General features: G+C 41.9%; 1 protein-coding gene across 2 annotated transcripts in view; it reads right to left on the reverse strand.

Moving 5' to 3' along the window:
* Nucleotides 1-19,318, reverse strand: part of LOC109033572 (uncharacterized) — a 186,413-nt gene that overhangs the window by 78,796 nt on the left and 88,299 nt on the right. The gene's annotated exons all lie outside the window — the stretch shown is intronic.

Here is a 19,318-nt window from a genome sequence, read left to right on the forward strand (position 1 = left end):
GCACTCTCAGGGACTCGCAGGGCGATTATTCCTCGCGCTCCTCCACGATTACGCATTTGACGGATGCTGGTCCCGAGATTCAAGGGCCTCGCCCGTTTTACCGCCAGCTCAGCACCCTTTCGTTTTCGTGTTGCGCTGGAACCTCCATTATCCGACCATTAGAGGCCGACCGAGTGTCGGATAGCGAAAACGCAGGATAATCCCCAGTATCTTATCCACTTGATTTCTGAGCCTACTGCAGTACTGCACACCGGTTATGTGCATTTGCGACCGTCCACAAGGAAAGAGATATTATAGACCAAAACAAACGGGAAAACTATTAGAGCTTCCTAGAGTCCCTTTATACACGGAGAAAAAAAGGAAAGAGAATCCACAGGGAACAAGGAAAGAGATGTTATAGACTAAAACAAGCGGGAAAGCTGGTAGAGCTTTCTAGAGTTCCTTTATACACGGAGAAAAAATCTTCGTGCGTGGGACCCACAGTATAGGTCATACGGATCTCTGAAGTTTTCGGATTGATTATCCGATTGATTATCCGACCATTAGAGGCCGACCAAGTCTCGGATAGCGAAAACGGAGGATAATCCCCAGTATGTTATCCACTTGATTTCTGAGCCTACTGCACGCCGTTTATGTGCATTTGCGACCGTCCACAAGGAAGGAGATGTTATAGACTAAAACAAGCGGGAAAGCTCTAGAGTCCCTTAGAGAGAGTTAAGACGACGTGGCTCATGGATATCACAAACGGGAATACAGATTACACAAATTGAACGTTTTTCGTAATCTTTGATCGACTCATTTCCGAATTCCTAACTCGGTGCCATGGCCGGATTTTCCTACTTGCCGCCCATGGGCCGCCTGTATTTTGCCGCCCTCTTCTCATTCATTTTAAAACATCAATAAAAACCATCAAGTGAACGTGCCGGAGGGAGAAGGGTGCATAAGACGCGTTCACTCGTGTCGGACACATTTTTTGCGTAAGCTCTGTCAACACTACTAGCAAAAGTTCACGGAACTTGACGAGAAAGTTAAGTTCCATAAACCTATCTTTGTGTGGACAAGGTCTTTCATTTGTAAGAAATGAACTAAAAAATTGAGAACGAACAAACATAAATGCGGTTTAATAATTTTAACTTCCGCCGCCGTGCCGCCGCGCTGACCACATTGTGTTTGGCGCAATGCGTGAAGTATTCATGTAGTCTTGTAGGCACTGTGCGTTTCACGCCGCGCCGACCGCTGTTGACCGTACTGTGTTTGACGCAATGGGTGAAGTATTCATGCAGTCTCGTAGGCGCTAATATGTGTTACAAGCCGACCGCCGCGCCGCGCTGAGGGCTTCTCCTTTACATCTCAAGTCCTCGTCATCATTTCTCTCTGCGCCGCGCCGCTCCAGACCAAATTACGTGTTTGGTTTCTCTCTTAGCTCAACTAATTAAAGGTGCGCAGGCTTTTGTATCACCGAAATACGACAAAATTAGAAATTAATGAACTCTCAGGAAATGAGAGATTTTGTCACCTTTTCTTGTTTGTAATTTTATTCTAAATCCGATTTTTTTGTACCAGCATTTAAAAAAATTGCAAAATTTGCCGCCAAGGGCCGCGGCCCATGTGGCCACCCCCTTAATCCGGCCCTGCTCGGTTCCTTCTCTCATTCCGTTTGTTCCCTGCCGTACCCCAAATTTTCCGGTCCATTCCAGTTTATAATCTTTGCAATCGGTGAAAATTTAATCTTTGTTCCCGTTTGGGACACAGTGGAGGCCTAAAATACGGGAACCAATCAGAAATGGATCCGTATTGTCTTTATTCTCAGTATACAGGGACTCTAGAAAGCTCTAATACGTTCGTATTATATAGAGAAGCCCTCGGCTGTTTTCTCTGTAGGCACGTTTTTAAGTTCCCCGAGGACGATGAATATCGTTAGGATGAAAGAACTCTCTCACCGAAATTTCAACTATCAATTTTGAGAAAAATACACTACCACTACTTGCAAATACCTAAATGAACCAAATGCCAAAAATTTCTCATGAAAACCGTGGTTTTCAATTTAAATTTTGTGAATTCGAAAGCAAAAGGTCGAATATCCAAATGACAAAGCACGTTGATCGTCGATTGTCAAGCTGTCTGGTCGCTGACGTATTAAATTATTGATGTGTTGCTTAAGCCCCAGTTTTGCCAAATTAACCTTTGAAAGAGCAGGTGATATCATTTGTCACTCTCAGACGAAGGAACGTAGATTCAATCCAAGGGTGTGAAAATGACTTAGACAGTCCAAGCTTTCAGAAAAATACTACTAAAATTTCTGGTTATTAGCTGGATCCTCTGTGATGACCACCGTTTACAATCGGAGAAATAAAGCAGAAGGCTTATTGGGATGGTCATCCTTCCTTCAGAGATAAACTCGATTCCATATAAGGCGTAATTTTATAACTTTACGACTTATACTCTTACATGGAATCAAGTATTATCACTGGAGGAGCGGTAGTGAGATATAATTGACGAAATACTCTGAAATTCACCCTTAAAGTGAAAATCCAAGTATTTGGACAATTATACCTGCTGAAATGTAGCGAGAGAGCAGAATCAGAAAACTGAAGAAAAATGAAATTTAAAAATTTAAAAAATTCATGCTTTTTACGCTTTGTACGATCGGGATTATTTCAAGTTAAAGAAGACAAGAAGCTTGGCGTTTTACAAATTTATTGATGAGAAAATTTTAAGAAAATTTTGAAAAATAAAGTGAAATTAACGAATTTTGAAAATTAATATTGAAGTCGTCTAACATGACAAGATATCAGAAAGAATAAAGAAGGGTCTTTCGACGATTCACCGAGTTGTCCGGGGTTCCATGTTCCAATAATCGTAAGTCCAGCAAAGTCCAGAAACAAGAGAGAGAGGTGTGGTCGAGCCGAGGCTCTCGACCAGTCCTCGTTCTCGCTGAGCTGAGGCTCCTTCCAAGCCCCGAAGATCAATTCGATAAAAAGTGAAGTTTATCAAAAAAAGTTAATGAGCGCAATTTAGATAGAGAGTTAAGCTCCTTATCTAAATATCTCACCTCTCCAGATTCATAAAAAAATTGGCAAGAAAAATTACCATCGAGTCAATCGGATTTTTGCTGGAATCAAAAGAAAATCCGCTTAAATTATGAGACTTGGCTCTCGGTTCAAGTGAAAATCCAACTGAATCAAGGGTATTCGGATTACATTTTGAAATAGGAACCACTATTTCTGGTCCATTTTAGAAACGCCATACGTGCCATTGGTTTCTCTATGCAGATATGTGCTTTCATGGGAGAGCCAGAGATAGTGGTTCCTTATTGCAAAATGTAATCTATTTATCCTCGTTAAAATTTTTAGGAGTCTGGAATCTGGATCCGAGAGACTTTTCTTTCCAGTGCACGATCAAGATGAAAATCTACTAAATTTTCATTAATTAGAAAGAACACACAGTTCTCACGGAAAAATATAATTAAAGAGCGGATATTTTGTAACGTTGAAGTGTGACTTAGAAACTCCGACGAGCGTCTATGCTTTGCGTTGACAGGTGCACTGGAAAAAAAAAACACATTGGATCTAAAGTCCAGACTCTTGAAAACATTGACAAGAAAAAATACTCTTGATTCAATCAGATTTAAGCTTAAATCAAAAGAAAATCCGCTCAAATTAAGAGGCTTGGTTCTTGATTTAAGCAAAAATCCGATTGAATCAAAAGTATTTTTTCTTGTCGATGTTTTTAAGAGTCTGGAATCTAGACCCAATGTGTTTTTTTTTCCGGTGTCGGGTGAGATTCAACCATCAAAATACTATTCCCTTGCGAGCGGTCCGGCAATGGCGCTGAACGTCTGCAACGAATTGGTGGAAATCGCATCTGAATCCGGGTCTGGGTCCTGACGGCCGCCGTTTTTGTTTGAATTAGTCACTCGCACTTTGCCCACCTAACCGGGTTCAATTTAATTTTATCAATTTATCGTCCATCATATTTTATTGAAAGAAAAATCGATGCCGTCCGGCCCTCCCCCTCCCCTCCCCTAGTCCGTCACCGCCCCCGCCGCAATCCCACAAACCGTCATTCGCGCTCCGTCAACTTCCGCGGTTGCCGAGGGATTCGAGTATTCTGCGCTGGCATTCGGAGTATACTGCCGTGCTTAGGAAAAACGCCGTATGAGCATTCGAGAGTTGCCAGATTTCTCCGAATCATGCACTGGAAAAAAGTACCTTGGATCTACAGTCCAGACTCTTGAAAACAATGACAAGAAAAAATACTGTTGATTCAATCGGATTTTTGCTTGAATCAATAGGAAATCAGCTTTGATTAAGAGGCTTGGTCCTTGATTTAAGTAAAACTCCGATTGAATCAAGAGTATTTTTTCTTGTCAATGTTTTTAAACGTCTGGGCTCCAGATTCAAGCTACTTTATTTTCAGTGTGTATTTTCGAGGAAAGTTATGGAAATTTTTCCGTGAAATTTTCGGATTTGTTAGACCGAGTTACGAACAAAATTATCTGAAAAATTCGAAAAAAAATATTCAAAACGTTTCTAATAAATTCGATTTTTGGTAAAGGCAATCCGTCAACGTCTAAAGGCTCATACGGTGTTTTTCCTGAACACGGCAGTATACTCCTGCCGTGCTACCGAAAAGAGCCGTAAGTGCAAATATGTAGTTTTGGGAGAATGGGCTCATTAGCTAGCGTCGGAGCGGAAACGTTCATTGAAAGGAGCCTCCGTTCTTGGTCAAATGGGTCGGTTGGGTCAAATGGGTCAGATATGCGCTTTGAAAAATTCGGTTCATGACGTCATCAACCACGGTTGTGACACCCTTGGTTTCTTCCACCTTGCTTTTATCAAGGTTTTACGTTGAGGAAACCAGTGCAAACGTGTGTCTCTATAACTGATGAAAGCAAGGCGGAAAAAATCAAGGGTGTCTCTACCGCGGTGGATGACGTCATAAACGGAATTTTTCAAAGCCCGATATCGCGATTAATATTAAACAAGGGAAGTTGCCGTTAAGATGGATTGTATGATTTTTAGCCTACCTACAAGAATCAAGCATCAAAATAGGATTTTTGACTAGTGCAACTGCCTCATTCTGCGTCTAGCGATACTGACGCACAATGCGCTTGGAAGTGTATTTTAAACATTTCTGACGCATTCAACGTCAGGGTGTCTACTAAAACAGGCTGGCCAAAAATCAGTGCCTTTACAGTACTTTTTCAGTATATTCCCAAAAAATTCAGTACCTACTTGACAGAAAAATTCAGTACTTTTTTAGTACTTTCAACAGACGAATTTTCAAAAATGTGAATTTCCCGCTGAAATTGTGACAAAAATGAAAAAAATTCCGGACTTCCGGGCAAAATTACCGCACATTTTCAGTACTTCCGGACCGCCCTTGAAATATCGGTACTATTTCCGGACTTGTAGACGCACCCTGAACGTGATTTTCGTGCGATTTTCATATTGCAATAAGTCTACTCAGCAGCTTGAATTTCCAATAGGCAAGAGACCCATTGCCGAAACGTACGAAACTTTCGGGAATTCGAAAGAGTAATGAGGAGTTGATTTGTAAGTGACGTTCCTTGACGTCTTGAGCGCAGAGAAACGTGGCCTTTAAAGGGTTCAAACGGGCAACATGGCGACGAGGTTGAACGGACTGGACGTCTCGTCTTTATCAGGCCTCCCGTTCGATCGTTACGACGTCAAATTGCCAAGTGCGAGCTCCCACTTGCATACCGATGCCCGCCGCTATCGCCCTTTTCTTTTCGCCTTTTTTCCGTACTTTCCTTTTCCCCTTTTCCCACAATTTTTTTAATGCTCTCCCCCCTTGTTTCTTTTTCTTTTACCACCAATGTTCACACTAGGAGGCCGAACGAAAAATTTCGCGTAAGCAGTTTCCAATTTTCACGACTGGGCGAAATTAGATTAGAGTACGTATCTCTCGCTATATATGGACGTATTTCTGCCAAAAAGAACTATGCGCATTGAGACGTGAGCCCTGAGACATATAAGAAAATATGCATTATAGGGCTCACGTCGCAATTCACATAGTTCCGTTTGGCAGAGATACGCTTATTTTATGGTCGACGATTAGTACCAAGTATTGGATCTAGAAATTTTCGGAATGCGGGCCCCCGTCGTTGAACAATCACCGCACCGCGCATACCATTCGACAAAGCTGCCGCTCTAGGTAAGAACGCCGTATGCGCCATCAGGCGTTGCCAAATTTCCTTCGACAAATCAAGAATTTTCAGGAAAACTTGTGAAAATTTCTCCGCCAATTTTACACAGGATTTCGTTCGTAATTTAATCTATAAGTCTGGAAAATTGCAAGGAAAAATATTCATAAATTTCTTCAAGAATGGATATTTTCATAGAAGAAATTTGGCAACTTTCGACTGCTTATTTGGCGTTTTTCCTTAGCATGGCGGAACGCTGAGGCGAACTTGAGTGGAGTCGTGACTCCTGTCAGATTTCTTTAAATAAGCTCGTTTTCCCGAAACGAAGTGCGGGCTCGAATTCGATTGTGAATCAATATTTGGCACGGGTTCGGCGCGGTGTCCAACTGTCCGCACGGATGTTTTGGATTCCGGTGACACGCGGTTGTGAATGCGTGGCGTTCCGAGATCCGAGCCAAGTCGTATCTCCTCCCCGACGATCGATGCGTTTCACTCATCTCACGCGCACCTACAAGGTCCTCTCTATTACCCGATCATAAATGAACCGCGTTAAGCAGAAAAGAACCGAGCCACATCAGCAATTGCCGAAAATTCAGCAATTTAATGTTTTACAAGAGAACATTTGTGTCGATCCCTTTGAAAATTTCAAGGAATTTACCACTGCCGCATGCCGTTCCCTTCACTTGGCTACGTTATTAGAGCCCACCAAAAATATCGTCTCAGACGAGTTCCATTTTGACATTTTTAAAACGGGGTTCCTTGTCTTATGAGGTTAAAAAAAATCTGAAAAATTCCTAGCGGCATAAGCCCTCGTCCCACGAACAAATGAACTCAAATTGCAATCAAATGCAAGATGGCGGAGATGCGTAATGGTTTCCGCGCAAGTCCGCTATCAAATGTTAGCGGGCCGTCAAATGTTGATGAACCCGCCATCTTGCATTTGATGAGTATTTGATAGGTTCATTTGATCGTGGGACGAGGGCATTAGCTCACTCCGCACTTTCAGATAATGAATTTTAAACAAAAATGGATGCCACTGACCCATGCGACGGAAGTGTGGGCCTTAATTAGGTGAAGCATTCCGTGCCTATTCACGGGTCTACCTTGCTCGGGGAAAACATCTTAAGAGCATCCAGACGTTGCCAGATGCCTTGCGACGAAATACGAATAATTAAAAGAAGTTATACTTTCGTATCCTCTTCAAAACTTTCAGACAAATCGCATTACATTGACAACAATGTTTAGGGTTGCCGCAGAATTCAGAAAATGAAATTCCCTGACATTTCCCTGATTTCTCTGGCACGTTTTGGTAAAATTTCCTGACGGTTGAGGATATGCCAGATGCTTAATAAGACACGATTGGAAATAATTTTAGGGCGAAGTTTGTCGTTCGAAACGTCGAACCCATTCTAAAAAGGCAATAAAGGTGACTTGACAACTTTTCCCAGACACTTTCGTAATTTTCCCTGACATTTCCAAATTCCCTGACATGTTCGTCATTTTCCCTAACATTTCCAAATTCTCTGACATTTTCGTCATTTTCCCTGACATTTCCAAATTCCCTGGCATTTTCGTCATTTTCCCCGGCATTTCCAAATTCCCTGGCATTTTCGTCATTTTCCCTGACATTTCCAAATTCCCTGACATTTCCAAATTCCCTGACATTTTCGTCATTTTTCCTGACATTTCTAAATTCCCTGACATCTCCCGGTTTTCCCGGTATTCCCTGACTGTGGCAACCCTGCGCGTTCTGTGAAAATGCGGACAGAAAGTACACACAAGCGACAAAAAAATTCGATTCATATCGATAGAAAATTTAGCAACGTTTCCAGACCCGTACGGCGTTTTTCCGAAGCACGGGTGCGCGGACCGCGGTGCGTCGTAAATATAGCATATCGTCAATGGAGCACTCGGCACCGATATGGATAGGCAATCGTTCGCTTCGATCTCGGGGAGAGCCATTACAATGCGCCACTTATTCATCTATCGCTGCAGCCGCCGGCTTACCCCCACCGCCCTGCCTAGACGAGACCGTCTATTTATAAAATATGTTTTGCACCTGTTTCGTCGGGATCGTCTCCTTACCCGCGGATACCTCGACGCGTCTTTCCTAGTTTCCTCTCGAATTCCAATTCTCATTGGGGCGCTCAAATCGAGGGATCTCAAATTTCGGAGACCCTTGGTAAAGGATGTGCCGCATTAAGGAAGGTATTTTGGCCCTAACTTTGGTCGAAAATTGAAACAGCTTAGAATAATGCCATATATGGTCAAATCGACTCTTAATCATCTACCTTCAGAGAACTTGTCCTTATTTAAGGTGTTTTTGAAAGGTTTTTGCCTGATTTACCAGCCCAAAGTAGTGAAGTTTTGCAGTTTTCTCGAATAATTGCTCATTTTCGGTCCTAAATTACATTGTAGGGTCGATGATTAAGATTCAATTTGACCATACATGGCATTGCTCTAAGCTGTTTCAATTTTCGAACAAAGTTAGGGCTAAAATACCCTCCTTAATGGGACGCATCCTTTCGCGGATTTGAAGACAAATTTTATGAAATATCCTCAAAAATTTAAAATTTACCACCAGATTTACAAATGTTCGAGTAATTGATAATGGCAGAACAATCAAAATGCGTTCAAATATTTCATATTTTTTTTTAAACCAGTGGGTTTTTTACAAACATGTGGTTTTTTACAAACATGTGGTTTTTTCGATGCACTCACCGCACGTTCCGCAAAGAAATGGCCTCGCTCTCTGATAATAAGAGAGGATAATGTAGCAAAACCAAGATTCCCTCTCTACTGCCCAGTAAATCGGATATATTTCATTCATGCTAAAAAGATCTAAGTCAAAATACATTAAATCACAAGGAACTGTGAAGCACACACAAATCCTACGTACATTGTTGCTTCTGATTTACATCTTTCATGCATGATTCTTTTTCGCATGAATCGTCGTCTCCCAGACGGAAAGACATAAGAAATTTCTATGTAGCAACATTTCCGTTCGCAAAATTGACCATTACTAGAGCACTGATGGGCGTTTTTAACTGCAAATCTCACTGTTTTCTCAGGGTGTCTAGTATTTTTTAATTTTAAAAAATCCTGATATTTTCCTGATTTTTCCTGATATTTTATAAAAAATTCCTGATTTTTCATTTTGAAAATTCCTGATTTCTCTTTGAGAAATTATCGGAAACAAAGACGGCGCGACGACTCCTGGCACGGTAGGCAAAAAGCAGTGAGACTTCTCCGCTGAGGAGATTCGCGTAAGAAAAATTCCTGATAAAACGTCCGATTTTTCCGATTTTCATGATATTTTCCTGATTTTTTCCTGATCGGCCAAAATTCCTGATATTTTCCGGTTTTTCCTGACGCTAGACACCCTGTTTCTATTAGAATTACGCGCCAAAAATATCAAAATTTGGAACAAAAATTGCAAACTCATTCTTCCGTCAAAAACTGGATTTTCCGAGTCAACTTTACAATCTTGGGGAGGAGTTACGTTTCTTCGTGTGGGAACCGCCCTCTTGTTTTACGAGCGGGAGGATTTTTCGGTTTTGGCGATGCCCTCCCCTGCACGTTGCGGCGGATGCTTTACGAGGTTACGCAAGAGCTTAACTCGTAGGTTACGATGTCTCGCACTTGGGAGCATCTCTAATCTCGCATTATTTACAGTTGCACGGGGACATCGGGCATGGGGTCCGTCCCGCGGGGGCAGCAGAAAAAACACCAACCGTGAGCCCGCGCCAAATTTCCAGAATTCTCAATTAAAAGTGGGAAAAATCACGTGCGCGGGGGGACGTCGCCACCCACTCCACTTCCCGCGATCCCAGGGATCTCGGCCAAAGACAAAGCGATAGTGAAACTAGAAAAACACCCACGGGAAAATGCAAATGTCCGCTCCATTGCTTTTTTTTCACCTTGCTTGAGAATTTTCTTGACTCATTCAAAAATAGGTACGTACAAATAATTTTAAGAATTTACAGTACTTCTCAACAGAAATAAGTAATGATGGTAAAACTCCAGAACGACATATCTCAATTTGCGACGTTGCAGAATTTCTGTCATACCTTATTTCAGGAATGGAACGTCAATGGACCACTAGACAAGGTACGAATTTAAGCATTCTGATACATGTTTCTTAACCAGAATTTCACGTAGAACACGATTCGCGCAATAAAAATTACTGAAACCAACTCCCGACGAAGATATTAACGTTTTTATTTTACAGTGGTTGCGAGGAATCTGAACTGCCCGCTCACAAGAAACTCAAAGCTCTACGTGAAACAAATCGCCCACAGGAACGGTTTCAGCAAGCTTCTCGATCGAGCAATGTTCATTTTCCACCATGTGTTGTTTAAACTATACGCAATTTGCTATAGCTGAGCCAAAGCGTCAAGATCGAGGTTGCAAGATTTTTATATCGCAGAGACTGTCATGATCACGTTTAGCGCGCGATGTGATATGAATCATGTAGAGCATTGAGTTTTCATGAGCGGGTGGTTTGAATTCACGCATCAAGAATTATTGAATATCTTCGTAAGGAGTTGATTTCGATAATATTCGTTGTGCGCATCGTGTTCTACGTGAAATTTTGGTTAAAAAGCATGTATCAGAATGCTGAAATTCGTACCTTGTCTAGTGGTCCATTTCTGTCATACTTTATTTCAGGAATGGAACGCCCATTCTGTGCAAAGCAATCTCTGAGAAAACTTCAGGGAATGATGCTGATTTGTTCCCTCCTGAAAACCCCAAACGAGAGCAGAGATTTTTAAATACCGCAAACGAGATACGTGGTTTGGAAGTTTCACCATCGATAGGCGACGGGCCCAACAATTTTTTATTGTTCAGAAATTTCGTCAAAACGATCTCAGGGTTTCGACAGTTTCTTCATTTTGCGATTCCCTGGCTTTTCCTTGACTCTATCTGCTCCAGGATGAGTCTAGTGACGAGGCGTGAATGATCGACTGTAGATATTTCCCAATTTGTAGCTAAAGTAAAGAATCGATTATTACGGTATTCGTTGCAAACACCCTCTTTATTGGACACCGAGATCTTTCTTAAATGTGAAGATAGATTCATTTCATACAGATGTGTTCAAATATATGATATTTCGTTCGCACGGACTGCGCCGCTTCAGGTTATAAAAATAAACGCCTTGATATAAAAAAGAACAATATCCATAGTGCAATGAGCCCTGCCATGTATGTACCCCTTTAGATCTTAGGGCTCACGTCAGAACGGATAAAGTTCCTTTTAATTTTAATACGTCCAAATATGAAGTCCGAAGGGAACTGGGTAATAACTTCCATTTCACGGATGTACATTATGTGTGTTTGTGCTGGCATTGGCTTGTGCAAACGCTTGAGATCTACATTACAGCGAGAAGCCCCTCGCACCGCATTTAGCCCTCCTCCTCTCGCCTTAAAAAAAAAAGAAATATATGAAAACTAACTGGTCAGACTGTGAGAATATGATAAGGCAGGAGAGAGGGGAGGGGAGGAAACCATTCGGCGGGCCTTATTTAAATTCACTGTTTCCCGCGCGGGAGGCTATAGCTCGGCAGTCCCGCAGTGCAAATATTTCCAACTCCATTCGATCACAATTATACGTGATAGTAAAAAAGGGGGGCACCAGGGGAGGGGGGGGGGGGGTAAAAACTGGAAAAAACCTTGATCCCGGCGGATTCGAATCTGCTATCCGACAGTCGATTCGATGACAGAAGTTGTTGAGCCGGCGTTTAAGGGAAATCAAACAGAGCCACCGTGGGGGGGGGGGGGAGGGGGATGCACGTAAATAAAAACACGCAAAAAAAACGAAATTCGCGTCAGGACTGGGCGTTCGACGTTTCCGCTGTGCAAGTGTATGTGTGGTGGGGAGTGGCGAGGGGGGGGGGGGGTAGCGATGACATTTGTCACGGGGGAAATTGCGGTTGCACGTTAGTCGTCGGCATCGCGATGCGTCGCGGCGCTGGTTTACCCGATTGTTTCGGCCGGACGGTACGGCTGTGACGTCGTTAGCGGCCTCATTCATACGGACGATAAATTCACACACACCATGAAAAAAAATGCGGGGTTCGTTCGGGTGGATGCTGAATCGATACTCCTGACAAGGAGACTGTTGTCTGTAGATAATAACTCGCATTTTGTTGGGAGTAAACTGGACGGCAGCGTTAAAAACGTCGGAGCATGAATCATTACTGACTCAAACAATTCAATTTTTTACAAGATGGTACTTGTGCGATTGCGTTACATTTTTCACCACTATTTCAGGCCCATTTTAGAAACAACATACATGCTGTTGATTCCCCTACGCAAATATTTGCTTTCATGGGAGAGCCAGAGATAGTAGTTCCATATTGCAAAATGTAATCCATTTATTCTCGTTAAAATTTCTGGAATCTGGATCCAAGAGACTTTTCTTTCCAGTGCACAATCAAGATGAAAATCTACTTTTTCAATAATTAGAAGGAACACACAGTTCTCAAAGAAAAATGTAATTTAAGAGCGGAAATTTTGCAACGTTGAAATGTGACACTCCGACGAGTACACAGCGAGGAAACAACAGAGATGCCATTGATTTCCCTGCGCAGATATTTGCTTTCATGGGAGAACCGGAGATAGTGGTTCCTTGTTGCTGAATGTAATCCAATTATTTTACAAAATTTGTCTGATTTTTGCATGGGATCAGAAGAAACATCAGTTGAATTTTCAGTTTGAAATACTCAAGATTCTCCTCGTAAAAATGCAATTTGAGAAGGGAGATTTGGCACCATTAAAATTTAGTTACGTTCTTTCGTGAGGGAAACGACGAAGTACGTTCATGTGTGCGATTAATTTTCCCAGGTAGATAGTTGCTTGTATTGTGCGGATGATACATTTAGTGGTTCTATTAGTGGTTCCTTATTGCGAAATGTGCATTGTTAAACATCTCAGAGTTAAGAAGTGCGTTTCACGAAGGAGCCTATTTTGCCTCCACACGGAGAGAAAAACTTCGTGCGTGGCACCCGAAGTTGAGGTCATATGGATCTCTGAAGTTTTCGGATCACGTGTCTAAAAACTTGTGGTCCAGCTGCCGAAGTTCAGGTCAGACATCTGAAGTACTTCGATATATACTGTAGAGTTCGGGTCACACATCTGAAGTACTCTGGTACATACCGAAGAGCCTCGTTGTCTGACCCGAACTTCGGCAGCTCGGCCTCAAGTTTTCGGATGCGTGATCAGAAAACTTCAGAGATCCATATGACCTCAACTTCGGGTCCCATGCACGAAGTTTTTTTCTCCGCGCAGAAAACCCGCTTGATTCAAGTGTGAAGCTGGTTTCACTCCTTATTGGACGTATTCATGCTACAAGGAACCAAGTGAATGCAACATAGTTTTTTGGCATAAATACGTCCTACTCATATCTCTCGGTTTTCTTGGAGGCAAAATGTGCTCCGTTGTAAAATACACATTGGATTAAACTCCGAGATCTTTATCATGGCACATTTTGCTATGAGGAACTACTACTTCAACCTCATTCACAGAACACCTCCCTCTTTTACTTATTCGATTATCGCTGGCCCTTAGTTAGTATCCCCCGACTTTTGCCGGTTTTGTCTGTCCACTGCTATGAATTTTCCCTGACCCTCGCAGCCCTGCCTATGAACCTATCCCGGATTAATTTTTCAAGCATCGCAGTCGGGCGAGGATCCGTTGAAATCCGTCACTCCACCACCACAAGAACATTACTCCATCCCCACTTGAACCCTAGAAACCATCAAGTTACACGGCCGACAGGGCTCAACTTCGAATGGAGTCACTCCGTTATGCGGGAGGAGCGCGGATTTGAGCGGGTGCCATCGGCGCACAGTGGACCGAGTCAATCGGAGAGGTCCGACATCAAATTTTTGACTAAAATTGCAAATTATAATGTTTATTTCGTCACATTTTAAATTTTAAGGGATGCTTTAGCAAGAAAATTTCACGAGGAAAACAATGGAACCACTTTTAGAACCTCAATGTTTTGTATAAATTGAGTTATCAGCGTTCAAAGTTTCCAAATTCTGTCCAACCTCTTCTGTCGACTCGATCCACTGTGCGGCGTCTCAATCGAGGCGTGCAGTGGCGCATTAGCGGGCGGGAATTAACACGTTGGCGGCGTCACCGCGGATATATAAAACGTCAGCCGTCCTTTCCGAAAGACAATGCAGCCGTCAGATGGACGCCGACGGGCCGAAATAAATCGATTTTTTAACCGCGGCTGAGATCGCTCTGAGTGCGCCCACACTCGCGATGTCACTTCGCGATGCTCCTGTCCGTCTAATAGTAGAACGCGTCCACCGTGAGAAATGGCATCGGGGCGACTAGAGTCCCTTTATTCTGAGAGTCAAGACAATGTGAATCAATTTTGAATTGGTTCCCGTTATATTTTAGGCCTCCACGGTGTCACGAACGGGAATAAAGATTACATTTTCACCACTTGCAAAGATTATAAGAAATCAAGAAAACAAGAAATGGCATCGGGGAGGCCACACTAGAGTCCATTTATAATGAGAGTCAAGACAATGTGAATCCATTTCTGATTGGTTCCCGTATTTTAGGCCTCCACGGTGTCACAAACGGGAATAAAGATTACATTTTCACCAATCGCAAAGATTATAATCTGGAATGGACCGAGGAATTACGGGTTCGACAAGGAACAAACGGAATGAGAGAAGGAACGGAGAGAGGAATTTGAGAATGGGCCGATCAAAGATTACGAAAAACGTTCAATTTGTGTAATCTTCATCCCCGTTTTGTGACTCCATGAGGGAGTGTTGTTTTGACTCTCAGTATAAAGGGACTCTAGCCCTAACTACTTCGAGGTCTGCACCGTAGATAAGAGAAGCTCACTTTTTATCGAACGAATCGAAGAATCTCATTTCTCTCAGGGGTCGTTCAATTATTTCGTATATCATTTTGGTCGAAATTTAGACCCCCGCCACCGTTAGCCTGCCAACCTCTCACCTCGTCCCCCCTTTTGAATTACGGAAGTCTGGCTTGGACTCCCGGCTTTATGCAAAAAATAACGAAAAAAACTTGAGAAATTGTAAAAAATAATTTTTTCATCAGAAACTGTTTCTCTTTTAAAAAAAAGAAGATAACAAGGGAGGGTTGAATAAGCCTAAGCTTCCCCCTCCCAATCCTTGTAAGAGACCGTAAGTCAAGCTTAGGTTCCATCCCTCTGAATGGCTTACGTGAACGGATTTCCGGACGGACCCCCAACGTTGCAAAATTCCCACTTGTAACTTTCATTTGTACTAGAAAACTTTTGGGCATTTCTAGCAGAAAATTTCATTGATTTTTCACCTTATTACACGCACCAGTTAGCAGAATTTTGGAAGTTGTATGGTCGCATTTCAGTTAAAAGTTTAGTTAATTACATTTTGTAACCTTAGAATAAAGTTACGTTCCTTCGTCTGGAATATATGATAGGCAAAACCAAAGTTTGTCCGCCATAAGCAGCGTGTATACCCCTGAATTTAAACATTAACCTTTCTAACGGAGGGGCATTGTGCAAGATTCTATGCAGTTTCATCCCTCCCTTTCTTGCCCGAAACATTTTACCTCCCATAAGATTTGGCTGAAATGACTTCCTGTGGGAACTCGATCAAAATCGACGAACTCAAAGGCGACAGTTAAAACCAAAGGCGGGTCTGAGCGACACAACGAGAACCTTGAATCCAAAGCTTCCGCGTCTAGAAGCTGCGCACAAACTAGGAGCCATGACCACGGTAATTCAGCGGTAATTGCGGGGGGAGCGACGGTGGTTATTTATTGATGAGGGGGGGGGGAGAATCGCGCGTTCGGATACCGTCTTAATCGAAAACCGCGTAAATACACGGTGTCTCGGATGGAGTTAGGCGGTTCTTGATTCAAGGGATATTCGGCGGGTCATGCTTCGACTCGGGCCAAACGGAGCTGCACGATCAGAGGACATTAGCGCGAATAAATCGCCCTAGCGCAGTACTGCCGTGTTGAGGAAGAACACCGTATGATCATTCGAATTTTGCTACATTTCCCCGGATAAAACATGCATTTTTAAGGAAAATTATGCATATTTTGTCATGGAATTTTCAGATTATTTAGATCCAATTGAGAACAAAATTGTCTGAAGAATTTGAAGAAATAATTCCACGATTTCGCTGGTAAATTCGGTTTTTATGAAAGGAAATATGGCAACGTCTGAGGGGTGATACGGCGTTTTTCCTTAGCTCAGCGGAGTAGTGCACCAGTACTGCCGTGCTAAGGAAGAACGCCGTATGAAACTTTAGATGTGGGCAACTTTTCACCGATATAATACGAATTTTTGGGGTAACTTGTGGATATTTTTCTCCCAGTTCATCGGAGAATTCGATCCCCAACTCAATCAAAAGAATCTGAAAATTTCAAGGAGAAATATCTGTGACTTTCCCCGAAAATAAGTATTTCATCAGGAGACATTTGGCAACGTCAGAATGTTCTTACGGCGTTTTCCCTTCGGACGGAGAATGCGCGGGAATCTAATAAACCTATCACGTCTTCCGAGGTTAGGTCAAGAATAAAACGCGGCGAACAAAGGTGTGAGCCGATGGATTGGACGGCTCGAACCCAAATTGGACGTATTTCTGTCAAACGGAACCATGTGCATTATGACGTGAGCCCTGTTTTGCATGTATTCTTATGGGTCTCAGGGCTCATGTCTTAATGCACATAGTTCCGTTTGATAGAAATACGTCCAATTGGCCTAGCAGCATTTCGTGTTGTGCAATTCCATCTGTTGCCAGATTCGCTCAACGAGAATGGGCCAATGGGGGCTCGAATTGGGAGTTGGCGTCGTGAGAGGGGCCTCTGATATTTACACGAGAGTTACCTTCTTTTCTGCAATCGATTGAGATCAGGAGACGCAACTGCTGACATTTTTTTTTGGACTATTCGAATACATTTCCTCAGTACACGGTGGCAACATTTTCTGTGATGCAATTTTTCCCAAGCTTGATCAAAATATTTGATACGGAAATTTCGACGAAAACTCCCTCTGATATCCAAAATGATAACCTACGAGCGGGTCAGTTTTAGTTCATTCTTGTGCAGATTAAGGGCAACTAGTTTCATTATGATCTGGCGAGTTCGTATACCCTGAACATGACAGTTAGAATTGAGGTGCTTGGAGGACAAGGCGCATAAGCGCAGTTTTTGCTATTTCGAGAAATATGTGTTCAAATTTTCGAAATTACATGGATCTTTGTGGGGGAAAGAAAGTTCAAACTGACATTCTGATGCTTAAAAATTGGAATTTGGGCGGGGATTTTTCACAGAATATGCATTAAGACTAGTTTTACTTGAAATCATAAGTATCGCAAGTTTTTCAAAAACTGAACTGATGCGTCTTGTCCTCCAAGCCCGTCAATCGATCTTCATTTTGCAAATGAGAAACTACTATTTTTGAACTTATTTCAGCCCTAAGGCTATGCAGATGGGTGCTTCTATGGATGAGAAACAAATAGTAGTCCTTATTGCAAAATGTGGTTTTCTACAAGACTTTTTCTTGGAACTATAAGTTTTTAACTGCAACCCTTAAACCGCTATGCGTTTCCAGTTTGGTTTGACATTTTAAGTCGTCTTTCATCTTAAAATGTTCGTAGATCACTTCACTACGCTATGGTGCCTATGGTACTGTTAATGACTTAATTTTGAGGGGTCGGGTTCTTTTTCCCGTGAACGGTGACAAACATAAACACGGAAACTTCAATTTATGAGATTATGACTATCGACCGTGTCGCAGGCAATCAGTCACATTGGTGGTAAAAGTTGCAGAACATGCTTTTCGATTTGCGACGTTGCAAATTTTTTGTCATGTGTTTTTAGACTCTTCTAACAATCAAAGACATTCAAATTGAAGCGACCATAAAGAACGGGTAGGTCTGCGTCAAAGAGACACGATAGGAAATTTCGCAACGCGAAACATAGTAAGGATGATTTGCAATTAAAGCTGTCCAATTAATTTAAGCGCTCGATTTCATCGTTAAAGGGGACAGGGCAAGTGATTAAGAGGCAGTAAAATACTCCCGTCTGTTCCCCTTTATCTCATTACAGACAGCATAGCTTCTTTGAGTTATATCGTCATTGCTCGCAGATAATTTCAAAGACGTGATGCAGGTTCTTGACCTGCCTTTCGTTCGAATATTGATGTCTCATAGAAACCAGAAAATAAATATTTCCGAATTTGATGGTCAAATATTGATCCGGGAAATGTTTGTAAAAATCACTTGTTTCAATAATTAAAAGTGCAAGACTTTGTTTCAACAATTTGAATATTCAATTCAACAATTTCTGAAACATTCATATGAATCGGTGGCGAAGCGTGAACGATCGATTGTCAATATTTCCTCCAGTTAAATCTATGGTAAAAAATCGATTATTAAGGTGTTCGTTGCGAACATATTGATTCTCGGTCGTTTTCCATAGATTTAAAAGGCAGGTCACTCGATATATCGCATGCCACGCCACGCCCTGATATGAATAGAGGAGTATCGTTCCGATTTATACCTACAATGATTAAAATAAAAAACCAATTTTTTTAGAATTTTTTCTTACCGATTTTCCTAAAATTGTTGGTGATACTTCTTACACTACAGAAAATCGGTAAGAAAAAGTTCTACAAAATTTGATAAAGTATGGCCAATAAAGTTAACAAAGGAAGTGATAAAATTAAAAAATTTAAAGTGTGCAAAAATTACACAGCCCGAAAATGTAACATGAGAAGGAAAATAATATAAATACATTGGCGCACAAAGCTAAAATTTAGAAAACGCTGAACAGTAGGACAGCTACTGCTGTCACAGGCTCATGAGTGCTGCGACAGGTTAAGTGGTCGCGTGATGAACAATTCAGATTTGTTCGCAACTCAGTTTTTAGTTTCTTTTCCTTATTTTTGCATTTGGAAATTATCTGTGACAGCTTGAAACGTCCTACCTTTTTAGGGTTTTTAAAATGTAAGCCTTGCTTACTCATGTTTTTACTTTCATCCATGTCATCATAAAATGACAAATTTTGCTGCAGTGAAAATGGAATTTGGCCTCTTTTTTTGTATCTAATTTTCTTGGCGCATTTTGAAGACTTTTCCGGCTTCTTTTACCTTTTTTTGATA

Source organism: Bemisia tabaci, chromosome 4 (genome assembly GCF_918797505.1).
Source record: "Bemisia tabaci chromosome 4, PGI_BMITA_v3".
Classification (NCBI taxonomy): domain Eukaryota; kingdom Metazoa; phylum Arthropoda; class Insecta; order Hemiptera; family Aleyrodidae; genus Bemisia; species Bemisia tabaci.